Source organism: Sceloporus occidentalis, unplaced genomic scaffold (assembly GCF_023333645.1).
Source record: "Sceloporus occidentalis isolate IW3139 unplaced genomic scaffold, rSceOcc1.0.p SCAF_5, whole genome shotgun sequence".
In the NCBI taxonomy this organism is placed as follows: Eukaryota; Metazoa; Chordata; class Lepidosauria; order Squamata; family Phrynosomatidae; genus Sceloporus; species Sceloporus occidentalis.
The window spans coordinates 184,600,485-184,618,520 of record NW_028316985.1 but is presented as its reverse complement, the minus strand read 5'-3'; the positions used below and the strand labels follow the sequence as shown (position 1 = coordinate 184,618,520).

The following is an 18,036-nucleotide window of genomic DNA, read 5'->3' as shown; positions in this document are numbered from 1 at the left end:
CTGGGACTCCTTTCTGTATAACAGTGTGTCGGACTTGCTGTGATATTCCTGCATGGCAGGGGATTGGACTGGATGAGCCTTGAGGTCTCTTCCAACTCTAAGGTTTTATGATTCTATGATGAGTTAGGACTCTTCTGTGAAGCTAACTGAAATAAGCCAAAGGAGGCTTTATCATGATGGCCGCTTCCTTGTGTACACAGGTAAAAGTGTACACAGGTAAAAGGAGGCACATGCGGCGGACACAGCCTGATCACTTTTGGATTGGCCTTCTCTGCAGAACCAAAAGCATTATTTTCAAAAAGCAATTTCTTACTCAGTGGAGAGCAATGCATTTGTAATTAGCAACTAATGGGTTACTTTTGGTTAATTAAGAATACACTTGAAAATGCAATAGTCTCCCTCAATCTTTCACAAAGACAACCTCCAGCCCAGCCCACCTACTCACAACAAGTAAAGACTGAGTATTGCAAACTACGCTTTTATTTTTAAAAAGGAAGGAAGGAAGGAAAGTAAGTCTCATTACCAGACATTACATTGTTTTTTGGGGGGAATAACTCTGTTGCCCTCTTGTTAACCCCAAAGTAACATGTTACAGTGACATATAACCTGGTACTTGAAACACATTATTTCTCAATTCCGCTCCTCGAGATGTTTTGTGGCCATTAGTTTGTTATCTTTTCAGCACTACATGAAAACCATTTAATTTGCTTGACCTTTTTGGATTGAGTTTGAATGAGTTTGTATTTCAGTTCTTTCCTATCTTTTTTTTTTTAATCACCGAATATGTTCCGCTTTTAATTATTTCATTGATTTTCTCCTCTTATTTGCTCTGATTGCATAAAAGCCTCACTGATGGCTGAAGAATGGGGTCAAAGGATCTAAAAAAAGCAAGTGACATTGAAAAAGGAATGGCTGAAATCCTGTTGGTGACACATATCGGTGTATGTTCGCTTGCATATGTGGCCTTCTGTAGCCATGGATTTTTTTATCCACGGATTCAAAACATTCCAAAAATATATCAATTCCAAGAAGCCTTGATTTTGCCATTTTATATCAGGGACACCATTGGCTCAACACAATGGAATTCTGGAATTTGTAGTTTTGTAAGACATTTAGCTTTCGCTAGTCTTACAACAAACTACAGATCCCAGGATTCCATTCGACAGAGTCATGATAGCTAAAGCAGTGTCACACAGTGTAGCTGCAGCCAAAGTCACTCATTACAGTTAACACTGTCATTTCCAATTCATGTGTCAGTACACAGAGGGAGCTTGGGAAATTACATGTTGGGAGTAATTCATTATGTAACTACTTGCAAACTACCCCCATCCCCCAAAGTAAGTTACTCATTACACTTAGCATTGCAAATTTAAAAATAGTAATGCTCTACATAGCAAATTGCTTTTGGAGGGGGTGGAATCTATTAAATTAAGTACAAGGTGAAAAGGTGGCATCCTCCCTTTACAATATGCAGACTTCAGTTTAAGCACAAATAAGCATCTATCCCTTTTTTCGCTGCCTGAAAAAAGAAGGGGAGTGATGGTGGCTCTGAGGAAATAGCTCTAACCGTAACCCCAAGAAGTCACTCCTAAGATCTACCGAGGCATCAAATTAAAATGCATTATCAAAAAGTCCCTTATAAATCAGTCCAGTGGAGTTTTTTTAAAATTAATGAGGCCCTTTCCTTCCATTACTGATGTTAAAAGAACACACAAGACACTCCAATAATCCCAGTCCCTTGATATCTAGGTAACTTCCTCTTATCTTTAAGGAGAATAGAAATCTTTCAGGGTCTCCACACAGTTGGGTAAGTCTAGAGTTATCCTGGCATAGTGGGGTCCACATAGGTTCCAACTGTCTCGATTTGGCAAGGACAGTTCCAATTAATCCTCTGCCGTCCCACTTTTTCAGCTGCTTTTAAAATGTCCTGGTTTCTCGCTCTCTTCCCACCTTCCCCCTTTGTCCTCAGCCTCCTTCCATTGGTGCAAGTTGAATTCAAACGGCAAAATTGGTTGGCACGCAGTTAACTCAGAGTGCAGAGGATGGATGGAATCTTGCCCTTCCCAAAAGGTGCAGGCAACAGTAAACTGCTGCAGCTGCTCCTAGACCATGTGCTCTTCCTTATTAATATTTCTGCCAACTTGCTCAGCCACATTCCCAAGCTGAAAAGGGGGGGAAGGTTGAAGATAAAGACTGCTCCAATGGATGTACAGTATGCCCTTCTCTTACGGGAGGGGGGGGGTCTGTTCTGGACCCCCCCATAAGACAAATTCCGCGTATGCTTGAGCCCCATTAAAACGAATGGGGCTTGGGCACAGCAGCGCAGTGGCATGTGCGTGCCACGGGCGTGTGCATCGTTTCTTGCTTATTGTGTGGCTTTCTGTGTAATACGCGAAAAGCTGCGTATAGAACGCCTGCATATGACAGGGGCGCACTGTAACTACATTGTTCACAAACCAGACAGTCCAACGGAGGGCATGGGGTGAAGGAGGCACATATGAGAGGTTTCCATGATTGTGTTTTGCCAATGTATCACTTGCACACCAATGCACCAATGCCCTGTATGAGCGCAGAGCACTGCATGTGTGACTCTATGACCGATCAAAAGTGTGGCCATGCAATGGGATGCCATCTGGGCGTGATATGGGAGGTACTTGGAGGTCACAGGTGGTGTGTTTGTGCGACAGTGCACATGCATAGTGGAAAGGTGACAAAAAGTATTATCCAGTGGTGTGGACTGACATCACGCCATGCGGACTGCCCATGGGTGTTCAGCTTGCCTTGGGAGTGGGCCATGCAGACAGTGGGATTTTGACTTGCTTCTGGAAAAAGCAGGATCAAGATGCTTTTTCCTGCCTTTCTCCTCTGGGCCCTAAAGGGAGAAGCTAGTTACAATCAGCAATCAGAGAATGTCCCATAGTTTATTAAGAAAAGCCCTGCAGCCTGCGATTGAACTCGCAAGCCCCTTGGTCTCTCCACCCGCAACGCTTCCAGCCTAGTCTGATTAAACACTAAACTTTCAGGGAAATGGGCAATTGGAGTAACAAGAAAAGGAGCGTGTGAGCCCTTGGAGAGGCTCCATTAACCTCAATTGATTATGTGATAGAAAATGTAATTTTCCTTTAAGGCTCAGTCGATCCAAAGAGCAAGAAACATGCTGATGCGCATTGAGGGTTTTTTTTTTAATAGTACACATGTTCCCGACAAAACTCCATAATCAATTTTATTCTCTCTTCTCTTGTCTCTTGCAAATCATGTCCACACCTACCTTCCTCCATTTTATGTTTATGTTTATTTTTATTTATGAAAAAGAGATCCCCTTCTCATCCCCAACCCTTGTGACTGTTCGGGATATTAGTCCCCTATGAATTATCATCAAGTGTCGCTTATTAATAACGTTGCATGCTCCCAATCAAAGCTGAAGACGGTAATTAAATATGAGGATTTTCCTCCAGCGCCGCCGTGTTGTGTTGACATAACAGGCCCGCTCTGATGGAACAACGGGGCTGTGAATGGATCAGATTAACCTACATTCTGGTTTTTGTTTTATGAGGTTGTTCCCCCGGGGCATTTGTACATTGCACACTGAAGCTGGTTGAATAGTCATTGCCTGGGAACTATCTCTCCCCAAGGAAGTGGGATAGGAATCTATTTAGATGAGGAGGTTTTGCAACCCCAACTATCTATTAAAATGTTTCCATCCCACCCTACATCATGAGATTTCAGGGCTGCACAGAAATAAAATCAAGGTAAGTACAGTGTCCCTCCACATTCACTGGGGTTATGGGTAAAGGACCCCCGTGAATGTGGAAGAACCACAAATTAAAAAGCACTATTCTTTTTACGTAAGAGAACATCTCTGTAGAAATCGTCAGGTCCTCCAGTGCACTTCTGTGGTCAACATCTGCAAGAAGATGATATTCATGAGGAATAACACACATGAGGAACAATACACAAGCTAAGAGAGGCTGCAGCAGTTTGCTTTTTGTTGAACCTACAGGGAAGGGCAGGATTCTGCCCTTCCTCACCTGTCCCTGCTTCTGAGATAACGGCATGCAAACTACTTTTGCACTTTGAACTCAGTTTGCAGCAACTGGAATCTGCTGAGGACAAAGGTGGAAGTGAGAGAAATAACAATTTAACTGCAGCCTGTATGATCTTGGAAGCTAAGCATTGTCAGCCCTGGTTAGTACTTGAAGGGGAAATTGCCAATGAATACCAGGTGCTGTCAACTGTATTTCAGAGGAAGGAACTGGCAGAAAATATCCCTCTGAGGAGTCCTTGCCTTAGGAAACCATTTGAAATTCATGGGGTCAATGGGCAATTTAAAGGCACATCCACACATGAAGGTGTAAGCAGTTTTCGGTGTTTCAGGGGGGTCATTCAAGTGTTGTCTTTTTTAGTGGAACAATGTGAATAACTACACTTATGCATTCTGGGTTTGGTATTCATGTGATAGAACCTCATCTCTCCACATCTTTGCATCACTGACAGGGCTGATGACAATGCAAATGTATTCAAAATGCATTCAAGTCATGCAGAGTTTAATCCTGAATTATTCCAGGTCTATTCTCATCGGTTATTCACACTGCCAATGATGCAAACCTTTTTAAAACAACTCAGAAAACCCCTGATATCGATTATCCTGGGAAAAGTTGTTTTTTTTTTGTCAGCCCCCCTTCAAAAAACTTAATTGGTTGCATTTGGGATGCATGCAAACAACAGAGATTCAACCCAGATTCATGCTGGATTATTTTCACCATCTGAATAGGGCCTCACTCTCTACGATGCTAGAAATTTGGGATCGGAACAAAAATTTCATGGCGGGGGGGGGGGGGGGACAAAAATCTTCTTTGGAAGAGCAATGCCTTCATTTTGCCCTACCTACAGCTCTGCATCAACCAAAGGTCTGGTTCTAGACAAGCAAGTTTTCACAGCTTTAAAATGTTGGCCAAGATCCTACATCATGTTTGTGTAGTGTAAATATATACTCTCATAGTTAAGTGGTGGTTACACTTCAGCACCCTTTTGCTGAATACTGATATTGTGCAACCAGCTGTGTATCTGCAAATGCACTTGCTGTTTCCACCGTCCCGGTGACTCAAGTGGTACATTGAACACACTGATGACTAGGTATGCTTTCTGTTTAGTTTTTGTTGATGCTGATGTCAATGTCATTGTTGTTATTATTTGCCATCAAGTCAACTTCAATTTATGGCAACCCTGTCAAGGTCTTGCAAACTCAAAGCTATGGCTTCCTTGAGTACATCAATCCATCTACAGAGCAACATTGCTTTTCCCCTACTGCCCTTCACTTTTCCAAGAATTACTGTCTTTTCCAGTGAGTCACTTCATCTCATGATATATTCAATGTATGATAGCCTCAGTTTAGCCATTTTGGCTTCTAGAGAGAGTTCAGGATTGATTTATTCCAGGCACCATTTATTGGTCTTTTTGGAAGTCCATCATATCCGTGGAAGTCTCCTCCAGCGTGGTGTAATGGTTTGAGCATTGGGCTTTGACTCTGGAACCCAGTTTGGAAACTCAATGGGATGACTTTGAGCAAGCCACGTTCTCTCAGCCTCAGAGGAAGGCAAAAGCAAACCTCCGCTGAACAAATCTTGCCAAGAAAAAAACATGATAGGGTCACCTTAAGTCAATCGTAATATGAAACATTTTGAAATCACACAACAACAACTCTAGCACCATGTTTGTAATGAGCTGATTTTCTCCCTGTCCACTTTTATTACTGTCCAGCTCCCACAGCCATGCATAGAAATCTGAAAAATTGTGGCCAGGATTGTTCTAACGTTGGTATTTAATAATACAGCTTCACACTTAAGGATCTTATCCAGTTACTTCATGGTTACCTTTTCAAGTCTTACTGCCAAAACACGCTGCAGAAATAATCCAGTTTGAAACCACTTTAACTGCCCTGGCTCAGTGCTAGGGATTTCTGGGAATTGTAGTTTTGTGAGATATTTCTCCTTCACTGTCAGAGAGCTCTGGTGCTGTGACAAACTACAATTCCCAGGATTCCCTAGCACTGAGCCAGGGCAGTTAAAGTGGTTTCAAATGGGATTATTTCTGCAGTGTGTTTTGGAACTTTGTCTTCTGATATCTTGACTACAGTCTCCATTTTGGTTACTGACTGAGTCAAGATATAGGAGATTACCGCACTAGGGTAAAAGCGTTCCCCAATGCGTTCTCACGGGCCCGAGCCTGGAGCGTGATGAGAACCAGAACGGTTCAAAACCGTTCCCAGAAATGGTGTCCCTGGAACACATTGGGAACACATTTGGAACGCCTGGCGGCGACGGCGGCATTCCGCTCTGCGGTAAACTAGCGTTCTGGTTCTCATCACGCTCCAGGCTCGCGCCCGTGAGAACACATTGGGGAACGCTTTTACCCTAGTGCAGTAATCTCCATAGAAAACATTTAGCTGCTTCATCAATGTCTTCATTATCCACTTTAAAGTTGTGTAAATCATCTGCAATCTTTATTTTTGGCTTCTTTCTATTCAGCAGTAACCCTGATTTTGTATTTTCTTCCTTAACTTTTCTCCATAATCCTTCCAAGTCTTTGCTATTTTCAATAAGTAATATGGGATCATCTTTGTATCTTAAAGCGTGGGTGCTCCTTCTCCTAATTTTTTGTGCCTGCTTCCTCTGAATCTAATCCCATTTTCTGTAGGATACATTCTTCAAAGAACAAAAGGGGAAAGTGAGAGCAGGAAAACTGGGACGTTTTATGAACAACTGAAAATGTGGGTTGGAAAAAGGAGTAATCAGGATTGTCCCTGCTAAACTGGAACAGTTGGAGGATATAAGGTTTCCTGATGCAAATGCATGAAGCCTTCTTGAAAAACTCATTATCCGCTGCCTAACAATGAGACCTGTGGCCTCACAAGGATGGAGACATACATACAGTGCACCCACACCATACACGGGTGAACTATACACTTACATGGAAGCTACGTGGCAAAAGAATGAATGGCACAGTGAGCACAAGCCCCATTATATTCAATGGGATTCGAACATACATGTTTTTCCCTTATGTAGGGGGGTCCGGAAAGGATCCCCCATGTAAGGTAAGGGCCCACTGTATTGGATTGCAAAGGAAGTACTGGATTGCAAAGGAGTTGGGTGTTCAATTTCTTGGACTTTCAGACTCTCCCAGCAGCCACATGGCCAGAAGGAGGAGGCGCAAGCCTGCAAGTAATACCCCTCCATACCATCTGAACTGAGGACAGAAAAAGTAAAGTGGAGGCCAACATCTTCAATTTCCCCCCCTCTTGTATGGTTTTTAACACCTTGCCTAATGAAGAAGCCAGCGGAGCTTCGAAAGCTTGGAACATGTATATTCGGCATTTTGACTGGCCAATAAAAGTATCACTATTTGGTGGATTTTTAATCTGGGTTGGAGGATATGTATTCCATGGCTGGGGGAAAGTGATCTGGCTATGTCCCCTTAGCTAGCTGCAGAGCAATGGCATCCTTCACTGAGATCTGTCTCCAGACATCTCAGCTGATGGTGCAATCATTCTGCAGCTGGCCACAGGGACACAGCCAGATCTTTTACCCATTCTCCACTAACCACAGAATTGCCATGTGTGGAGATATGCGTGCAGCAGTTCAGTGGTATCTTTGAGGGGGTAGCTTTGGTGAATACAGAGTGTGATAGGGAATACTAACTTCTGCAATGACCAAAAACAAGACGTATGGATATGTAAGGTAGACTTACACTACCAGGATGCTGATCTGCTTCTGTTCCCCTTGTGGAAAAGCCACGATGGGGAAGATGGATTTACAGACAGATGAGACAAGATACCTGACATAGCTCCACTATGGAACTTTTGCACTACTTTTCTGTGATGCAAGATCTTGGCCCAGAACTCAGAAATCAGAGGCCAGGGTGGGAGAGAAAATTCAGGGAAGGTTTCCTGGTTTTAAGACTATATGCAAACTGTTTGTTGCCAAGTCCCCAACTAAGGCAAATTGCCATTACTCCTTGTCTCCATAGGATGGCCAGCTAGATACTTCCAGAGCTCTGCTCTCCAGAGATGTAGACTTGAAACAACTGACTTGGACTTAAATCCCTTCAATGACTTGACTTGAACGACTTGACAAAAATGACCCACTGACTAGGCTTGACTTGCAACTTGTATATTTTTAGTGACTGACTTGGGGGAAATGGTTTTGCTTTGTTTTCTGTGCCTTCAAGTTGTTTTCCAGCTTATGGTGACCCATGACCTATCATGAGGTTTTCTTGGCAAGATTTGTTCAGAGGGGGGTTGTCATTGCCATCCTCTGGGTCTGAAAGAGTGTAACTTGCCCAAGGATACTCAGGGGGTTTCCATGGCTGAGTGGGGATTCGAACCCTGTTCTCCAAGGGTCATAGTCCAATGCACCACTGCACCATGCCGACTCTCAGGGAAATGGTATGGGCTGATAAAGAATCAAAGCCCATGAAGCAAAACAGAAATACATGGGGCCATTGGCAAGACTCAAGTTTTAAAGCATTTCTTCTTTTCAGTCCTTTCACCTTTGTGTGTGTGTGTGTGTGTGTGTTTGTGTGTGTGTGCTGAATGTGGGGTCAGGAATGGCCGGAAGCACAAGCCATGAACTCAGCAAGCCAAAGCAAAAGTGTTTAGGACCCTGTTTTGAATGAGTCCCTGGGGCCTTGCTGCCAGAGCTCTTAATGAGGGACTTTCACACTGGACTGGGCACAGCGCTGATGCCAAAAGCAAATGTACTCAGCATGCCGTTGCCTTAATGTTCTCGGCTCCCCTTTTCGGAGAAGCAAGCTCTGTTTGCATCAGGGACACAGGCTTCCTGCAAGTTTTAACGAACAACTCAGGCAGCTTTGAGATCAGCAGTGATATATTGTGAGTCTTTTGGTCCAAGTCTCAAATCAAGTCTCAAGTCTCTATCTTCAAGTCTCAAGTTGAGTCTCGAGTCCTTAGCAGCTACTTTCAAGTCAAGTCTTGTGTTGAGTCTCCAGTCTAGCAGGCAACTTTTAACAGAAAAAAAGGAAGTGGGATGCATTTCTGAGGCAACTGCAAGTGTGTTAGGCAATGGGCTTGAGGTAGGGCTTGAGGTCTGCTTGACAGCCTGCCCCTGCTGCACATCAGAAGAGCCTTCTAAAGCATTTCAAAGGATTTAGAAGTGTCCTTCCACCTCAAGCCCATCGCCTAACGCATTTGCTGTTCCTTTCTGAGAAAAGCACCATACACTTTGGGAGTGGGCTTTGCCTGCTGCTCAAAGTGAATGGCCCCAGCAAGTCAGTCACTAAAAATATACAAGTCGCAAGTTAAGTTGAGTCAGTGTGTCATTTTTGCCAAGTCATCCAAGACAAGTCATTGAAGGGACTTAAGTGTGACTTAAGTTCAAGTCAATTGACTCAAGTCTATATCCCTAGAGATCAGAGCTCTGGAGATATCTAGATGGCCATCCTTTGGAGACAAGGGAGTTTATCACACGGGACAGAAGGCTCTCAATTTCGAAAGAGAAGATAGCAAGGTCAATTCGAAAATTCATGCAATTACGTGATTACTTATCACACCTTAAATTCGCTGTAATGGCCTCCCCAAACGCGACCCAGATTCTGTGCAAAGTAAGCCATCACATCGGTGGGTTCTTAATTGCGCATTGGCACCCTTGTGCATGCTCAGTGAGACTCCAGATGACTGGAGCATAGCATATTTAGGTGAGTGAGGGAGAGGAATCAAGGAAACCTACAATTTACAAAAGAGGTTGGATGGGGGCTGGGAAGAAGGGTTGAAAGAACATGCGCTATTCACGTTAAAACAAGCATATATTCACTCTTGTCATGTTAAAATGTGAATACAATGGTTATCCAAGAGCTCCCAGTCCATGCCTCTTCATTCGCAGGCAGCAGCCCCCCCCCCCCCCCCCCAGGAATGCTGAAGGACAAGTGGAAGCGAAATTGAAGCAGAATTGCAGCATGGCTTCATTGGAAACCTCCCCTTCCAGTTTGGGGGGGGGGGGACCAGGACCAAAGGAGACATGCACATCACACCAAACAACAGCACACTGAGTGCAAAGTTGCCTAGGAATAGGGTTTGTGACTTCGCTAGTTCACCGAATTTACTTAACTGTGGATTGATACATGATTGCATTCGGACTGCCAGCGATCACGTATGGTAACCTTTCGCTCAGTAATGTGAATACACATGATTGCGTTCAGGATGACACTGGATTATACTTCCAATTTCAGTCATGTGATATCTTCCAAGGAGTAACAGCAATTTGCCTTGGTTGGGGATTTGGAGAGAAAAAGTTCGGATATAGCCTTAAAATCAGGGGACCTTCCAAAATTCTCCTTCCCTGACTGTTCTCTTCCACTTCGGCCTCTGATATCTGAGTTCTGGGCCAAGATCTTGCATCACAGAAAAGTAGTGTAAAAGTTCCATAGTGGAACTATGCCAGGTCTCATGTCTCATCTGTCTGTGAATCCATCTTTTCCATTTGCCTGACCACCAACATGGCCAAAGAATGGCCAGTGGAGAGTTGGGGTGCCTAAGCAGCATCCAGCTCCGCCTTGATAGAAAAAGGAACAAGAGTGGAGACATTGTTACCTAAACAAACAAAACAAACAAACAAGCTTCATTTATATACCACTTCACACCGCCTAAGCAGTGTCTAAGTGGTTTAAACTGTCAGTTAATTTGCCCCCAACAATCTGGGTACTCATTTTAGCCACCTCCTCGGAAGGATGCAAGCCTAAGTCAAGCTTGAGCCCTATTTGCTGGTCTTGAACTCGCAATCTTATGGTTTTGAGTGAGTGGGTGCAGTACAGGCGTTTAACCACTGCGTCACCAAGGCTCCCAAAGTACAAGGGTCGTGAGAGGGCACCCACAGTTGGATTAAATGGGGGAATGAATTTAGCTCAATGAGAAGCAGTGAAAGGGCTTTAGGTAATGCTTAAAAGCTGGAGTCTATCCTATGTATAATGGTTCCAAATCAAAGAACTCCAGATAATTCATAGCAGCAAAGGGAAATCAGCTTTCACACAAAGCACTCACACACACATACAGGTTTACTGCCAAGGCTACAAGGAATAGTCAACTGACATAATATGTCAAAAGGATGCATCTACACTGTCGAAATAATGCAGTTTCACACCACTTTAAGTGCTGTAGCTCCATCCTATGCAATCCTGGGGTTTGTACTTTGGCAAAGTCTTTAGCCTTCTTTGCCCAAGTGTGTTTGTGCCTCACCAAACTACAAATCCCAGGAGCCTGTAAGATGGAGCAGAGGCTTAGGAAGTTGGGTATCTTTAGCCTGGAGAAGAGAAGGTTAAGAGGTGATATGATAGCCCAGTTTAAGTATTTGAAGAGGTGCAAGCTTGATTTCTGCTGCTCCAGAGACTACTAGGACATGGAGCAATGAGTGCAAGCTACTGGGGAAAAAATTCCACCTCAACATTAGGAGGAACCTCTTGATAGTAAGAGCTGTTTGACAGTGGAAGATGCTCCACAGAGAGTGTGGAGTCTCTTTGGAGTTCTTTAAACAGAGGCTGGATGGCCCTCTGTCAGGGGTTCTTTGATTGTGAGTTCCTGCATGGCAGGGGGGTTGGACTGGATAGCCCTTGGGGTCTTTTCCAACTCTATGATTGTATTATTCAAGTTAAACCAGTATAAAACTGCATTATTTCTACACTGTAGATGCACCCTAGGAAAGTAGATTGGTTTGAAACAGGAGCACTTTGCAGGAGTTAAAAACCAAGGAAGTGCCTAGGAAAGCATGGCCCCAAAACTGAAGAGGATTGAAGTAAAAGAGACCCATGAGGCCTCCAAATAGAGAGATAATAAAAGACAACCTGAGACATCAGGGAAGCTCCATGGCAGGAGTTTTTATATCCCCCGAAGACCTCAGGATACAAAGCAGATTTAATTAGCCGGTTATAGCTCTGGTTTTGCACACTCAGCAGCTTACAGGAGAAACCATATTCTGCCCCTTGTGAACTCAACAGAAAACAGTCCACTCATCAGCTGAACTTCTCTTCTCAGCTTTGAGAGTCTAAACCCAGAGTGGTTAACATGGGGCCCTCCAGATGTAGCCTTAGTCCAACCTTGCCAATGAGGAGGAATGCAAATCTTCTAGCATTTCACCAATGAAAACTGAGATGTGTGTGTGGCTAAGCAACACCAGAAGGCAAAAGATATTAATGAGGGCATTCGCAGGTGGCCCTGCCCCATTCACCCTAAAGATGATGTCTGCACACAGCCATGCTGCCATGGCCGCATGCACAACACATTACCATTAAAACTAACAAGACTTGAGGTTCTGCGATTTTTGGCATCTGTAAGGATATAAAGGGCTGACCGCAGAATGAAAAAATAAAAATGGGCTGCTTGGGAATAGCAAGGGGGAGGCAGGACTGGAGGAGAGGAGGAAACGCTGACACCGCATCATTGCTAAGATTGCAAGTGCCGCAGCAACAATGTTTTGCACATGAGGACTAATGGGATTGCAACACGATGGGAGCTTATTGACGGGTCTCCTCTGTCAATGAAAAGGGACACCTTAACCATGCGTGGGAGACACAGCAGCCATGGTTCTGAGGTGACGTCATGTGATAAGTATTGCCAAAGGTGCTATTTTGCAACTGTAATTGTGGTTACACAGCCACGTGTGACAATCTCTCTTCTTTCTCAGTGAATATAGTAGGCACTCTGTATCTACAGATTCTTTATCTCTGGATTCAACCATCCATGGCTTGATTTTTTTTTTTAAATCCAAAAAGCAAACTTTGATTTTGCCATTTTATATAAAGCACACCATTTGCTATGCCATTATATGTAATGGGTCTTACAGTATCCACGGGGGGGGGGCGTCCTGGACCCAAACCCCAGCAGATACCAAGGGCCCACTGTACCAATAGAGCCACTTTTACCAATACCTCTGTGTTGGTCATTCCCCTCTCTTCCTTTTCCACAACAAGAAATGGGTCATGGCTGATAGCATCCAATATCCCAATCGACCAGGAATCTCACCCTGGCCCATAAAAGCCTACTGACATCCCTGGACATAACTCAACCTCACCACATACAAGAGGCACAACCATATCAGAAATGGTTTCAACAAATTCCAAAGCCCACTCTCTGCGTTTTTTCTTCTTGTATTATTTCTTCTTCTCTTTCATGATGTAACGAATGAGAGGGCAAGTCTTTGGGAACACAGCATTTCACGCTGCCCAGAGCCCTCTGTTCCAACATAAAGATAACGCATGAGTATCCTGGGTGGTAAATATCATCCCTGCTGTTCCCGCTGCTGAAGCAAAGAACTTGGCTGGAAGGCACTGTTCATTTATTGCCTTTGTCAATAAATCTCCAACCCCTGAGCCTTTCTTGCTTTATATATTCTGCCGCCTGATTCCTATTGCTGTATCCCCACCAAGCTCTCTTTTCAAAGATCAGACACAAGCACTTAGTAAGTCTGAATTCTTTCACACTGTGTGAGCAGGGGGACGCTTTGGCTCCTGCTGCTCTGCTGCTCTTCCATATGGTTGGCAGAGACCACTGTAGAAATCCGAGATGTGCAATTGCAGTTTCCAAACGCATGTTGCTTCCAGGCAACACCTTTGGATATAGAGGTCAAGATCTATCTGAAAATGGTAGAGTATAAATGGCTTGCTGTTGTTGTTTACCATCAAGTCCTCCTTACGACAGCTCGGTGAATGAGAGACCTGCATGAGCCACAGCCATCAGTAGCTCTGCTCAGGTCTTGCAAAATTAGGGCTGTAGCTTCCTTGATTGAGTCTACTTACCTCTAGAACATCATCTTTTTTTCCTACTGCCTTCCACTTTTTCTTAGCATTATAATTTTTTATGTTTGGCACTGATTCCTCTCAACTCATGATATGTCCAAAGTACAATAGCCTCAGTTTAGTCATCTTGGCTTCTAGGGAGAGTTTAGACCTGATTTGCTCATGGGCCTATTCGTTTCCCTTTTTGGCTCTGCATGGTTTCCACTGATCTCTCCTCCAGCATCTCATTTCAAATGAATTTATTTTTTTCCTCTCAGCTTACTTCACTGTCCAGCTTTCACAATCATATGTAGAAATCTGAAATGTAATATCATGGATGATCCTGATGTTGGTATCCAATGGTGTATCTTTTCATTTGAGGATCTTATCTAGTTCCTTCCAAGTCTTGGGGTTCATCTACACTGTAAAAACAATGTATTTTGACACCATTTTAACTGTTGTGGCTCCGTCCTACAGAATCCTGGGATTTGTAGTTTGGTGAGGTTCCAAGCACTCTTTGGTAGAGAAGGCTAAAGACCCTTGACAAATCACAGGATTCCATAGGATAGACCTACAGCACTTAAAGTGGTGCCAAATTGTATTACTTCTGCAATGCAGATGCACCATTGGTCTTCTTTTGATGTTTTGACTACAGATGGATTGATCCAGTCATTTGGATTGATTGATGACCGAGGTATAGAAGATCTTACCCATTTGAAAGTTCCAAATGTGGGGATAACATCCAGTTTGTCCAGGTTGGTGTTATCCCTGTACCACGGGGAAGGACAGTGGCTGAGATCAAACACTGAGAAGATCTAACTTTATGCTCCCAGAGCTATATGACAAGAAGTATGCAATTAAATAGGCATTACACACAGATGACGAGCAATGTGCTTCCATGTGCATTGTGCATCAGTATGAACAGGGGCCCTGTCTGCACTGGCCAAATAAATGTCTTTGTCCCGTTCTTATGTCAAGATGATGCAGGGACCAATCCCCACTTCTGGTGTGAACTGTCCAGACAACATCTGTCCAGTTTAGCACCCAACCCACAGTATAGCCCTCTTAAAACTTTTAAAAACTCACAGTTTGCTCTGGACCCTCCCAGAACATCTGTAGCCTTCCATTGCAACCCAAGCGGCTGTTTACAATGCTTCCTGCTGTGCCACCTGCTACTGCCACAGTGAGTCACTTACTCTGAGGTCAGAACAAGGTGCCCATCCATGTAACGGACAGTGGGCACCCAATTCTGATCCCAGAGTGAGCAACTTGGTGGTTGCTCCTAGGGCACATATGTGAATAGCCCCCTGCCATCGTAACTGAGGGTTCCAAGTACAGGATGACCAGACCTCCTTTTTACAGGGCCATGTCCTATATTTCAATCTTCTGTCCAGGAGGAATTCTGGAATTTTTTCCATTTGGGCATGGCTAAGAGGCCCACTGCATAAAACCACATTGACAATAGAAGTATAGTGTCTAGACCAAGGGAAGTAATAGCACCAGTCTATTCTGCCTGGAATCTTGCATCCAGTTCTGGGCACTACAATTCAAAAAGGATGTTGAGAAGCTGGAGCACGTCCAGAGAAGGACAACCAAAATGGTGAAAGGTGTGGAAACCATGTCTTATGCAGAACGACTTAGGGAGCTGAGTATGTTTAGCCTGGAGAAGAGAAGATAAAGAGGTGATATGATAGCCCTCTTTAAGTATTTGAAGGGATGCCATATTGAGGATGGAGCAATGGATACAAACTACAGGAAAAGAGATTCCACCTCAACATTAGGAACATTAGGAACACAGTAAGATGTGTTCAACAGTGGGAAACATTCCCTCGGAGTGTGGAGGGGTTTCCTCCTTTGGAGGTCTTTAAACAGAGGCTGGATGGCCATCTGTCAGGGATGCTTTGATTGTGAGTTCCTGTATGGTAGGGAGTTGGACTGGATGGCCCTTGAGGTCTCTTCCAACTCTATGGGCAGCTGGGTTGACTTCTTCTCTATTCTCCTTGTACAGTACCAGCAGACAAAGAACTTTTTATTTAGACAGGCAAAGTTTGGTAACTAACGGTTGCTCCAGTCACTTCTTTTAATGAGATCTGTGCGGTGCTTTTTATCCTAATTGTTATTTTTTAAACAGTTTAGAATCATTTTAAATTAGTACTGTTATTAATATGGTCATTTCTTTAATGGTTTTCTATTTTTTTTTAAAAAAACACAAAACACTGTATGGCTGGTTCTTAACTGTATTTTGTTTAAACCTTGTTGCAAATGGCCTTGAGTCTCATATTGGGAGAAAAATGAAATAAAATGTAGAGAAATAAAGAGGCAGGGCAATGGCAGCCCAGGTCAGCTGGGCAGTGAATCCATTCCAGGTTTCAGTCCAGAGTTTAAAGGTACTATCTAAAGAAGGGGTGGACAACAGCAGGAGGTTAGGGGGCTGCATTCTCCACTCTTGGAGACTTTGGAAGGTTCATCCCCCCTGCAAAAAAAAAAACCAACCCCTAAATATTTTTGGTGGAGGTCATGAGGGACCCTTGTGGTCCTTTCCATCTATAACATCCTTTATCCTTCTCTGCCAAACAATGTTGGTGTCTCACAAAACTACAACTCCCACAATTCTGTATGGTGGAGCCATGACAGCTAAAGTGGAATACAATAGATTGATCTTTGGTTTAAAAAGTTAAGGTCTTAATTATCGTGTGGTTTTGGCTTGCAAAAATATCATAGAATCATCGAGTTGGAAGGGAGTGCTATCTAGATCAACCCCCTGCCATGCAGGAATACACAGCTAAAGCATTCCTGGAAGATGCCCATCCAACCTCTGTTTAAAGACCTCCCAAGACGGAGAGTCCACCACTCTCCAAGGCAGTCTCTTCCACTGTCAATGGCAAGCAGCTCTTACAGGCAAGAAATTCTTCCTAATGTTTTGGTACAAAGTACAAAGTGCAAGGTGTTGGTTGTTCCCTTTAAAGCCTTACATGGTTTGGGTTCAGGTTGCCTATAGGATCACTTCCCATATAATCCGGGCCATACTCTGAGGTCCTCTTACTCCAGTCAGCCAGGACTCAGTCTGCAACAGTCAGCAAGAGCGCTATTTCTTCAGCTGCCCAGAGACTGTGGAATGACCTGCTGAATTTAAAAAAGCATTAAAGATCACTTTCTTCCAGCAGGCTTATCTAGTTGATTTTTAAATGATGAATTTTATGTGTGCATTGTTTTAATATGTGTACATCTTACTTGTCTTTTTATACTCATGCATGTTTTAATTGATGTGTTTTAACTGAAGTTGTCTGTTTGTTAAATTGTTGTCCCCCACCTCGCTCCATGGAGAGAAGCAGATAAGAAATAATAATAATAATAATAATAATAATAATAATAATAATAATAATAATAATTAGTATTAGTATTAGTATTAGTATTACAGTGGGTCCTTGTTATCCTCTAGGGTTTGGTTCCAGGATCCACCATGGGTACCAAAATCCATGGATGCTCAAGACCCATTAAATACTATGGTTAGGAAAATGGTGTCCCTTATATAAAATAGCAAAATCAAGGTTTGCTATTTGGAATTTATATCTTTTGGGAATATTTTCAAGCCATGAATGCTTCAATCCATGGATAAAAAATCTGTGGATATGGAAGTCTGACTCCGTCTCTGTAAACTGTGTCACCATAATTTGGATGCTGTCATTTGTCTTATGGTTAGCATGGCATCTTTATCCAAACTTCTGGTTTCTCACTTCACAGCTGCCGTAAGAGAGCCAAGCAGCCGCTGTTTCTTCCCCTCTGGTATGTGCCTCTCCCTCTTGCACAAGCACTTCCAAAGCCACCACTTTGAGGTGAAACTGGGTATAGATCCAAAAACCCAACAGCCCCTTAAATAAAATGACAAAGTGAAGGTTTGCTTTTTGGAATCCGTACATTTTAAAAATATTTTCAAATCGTGGATGCTTGAATCCGTGGATAAAACGTCTGTAGATATTGTATTTAGGCTGCATCTGCACTGCAGAAATAATGCAGTTTGAGACTGCTTTCACTGTCATGGCTCCATCCTGTGGATTCCTGGGGTTTGCAGCTTTTTGTTCCACTGCACTTAAAGTGGTGTCAAATCAGCCCAAGTGTTGTTGGACTGCAGACCCCTGAATTTCCTGCAATCAATTGTGGGCTTGGGCTGTATCTGCACTGCAGAATTAAGGCAGGTTGGTGTCATTTTAACTGTCGTGGCTCAATGCTATGGAATTTTTAGAGTTTCGTGAGATATATAGCCTT

At 43.4% G+C, this 18,036-nt stretch overlaps 1 protein-coding gene across 1 annotated transcript in view; it reads left to right on the top strand.

Moving 5' to 3' along the window:
* LOC149313276 (GDNF family receptor alpha-4-like) overlaps window positions 1–18,036 on the top strand; it is a 165,152-nt gene that overhangs the window by 81,967 nt on the left and 65,149 nt on the right. The gene's annotated exons all lie outside the window — the stretch shown is intronic.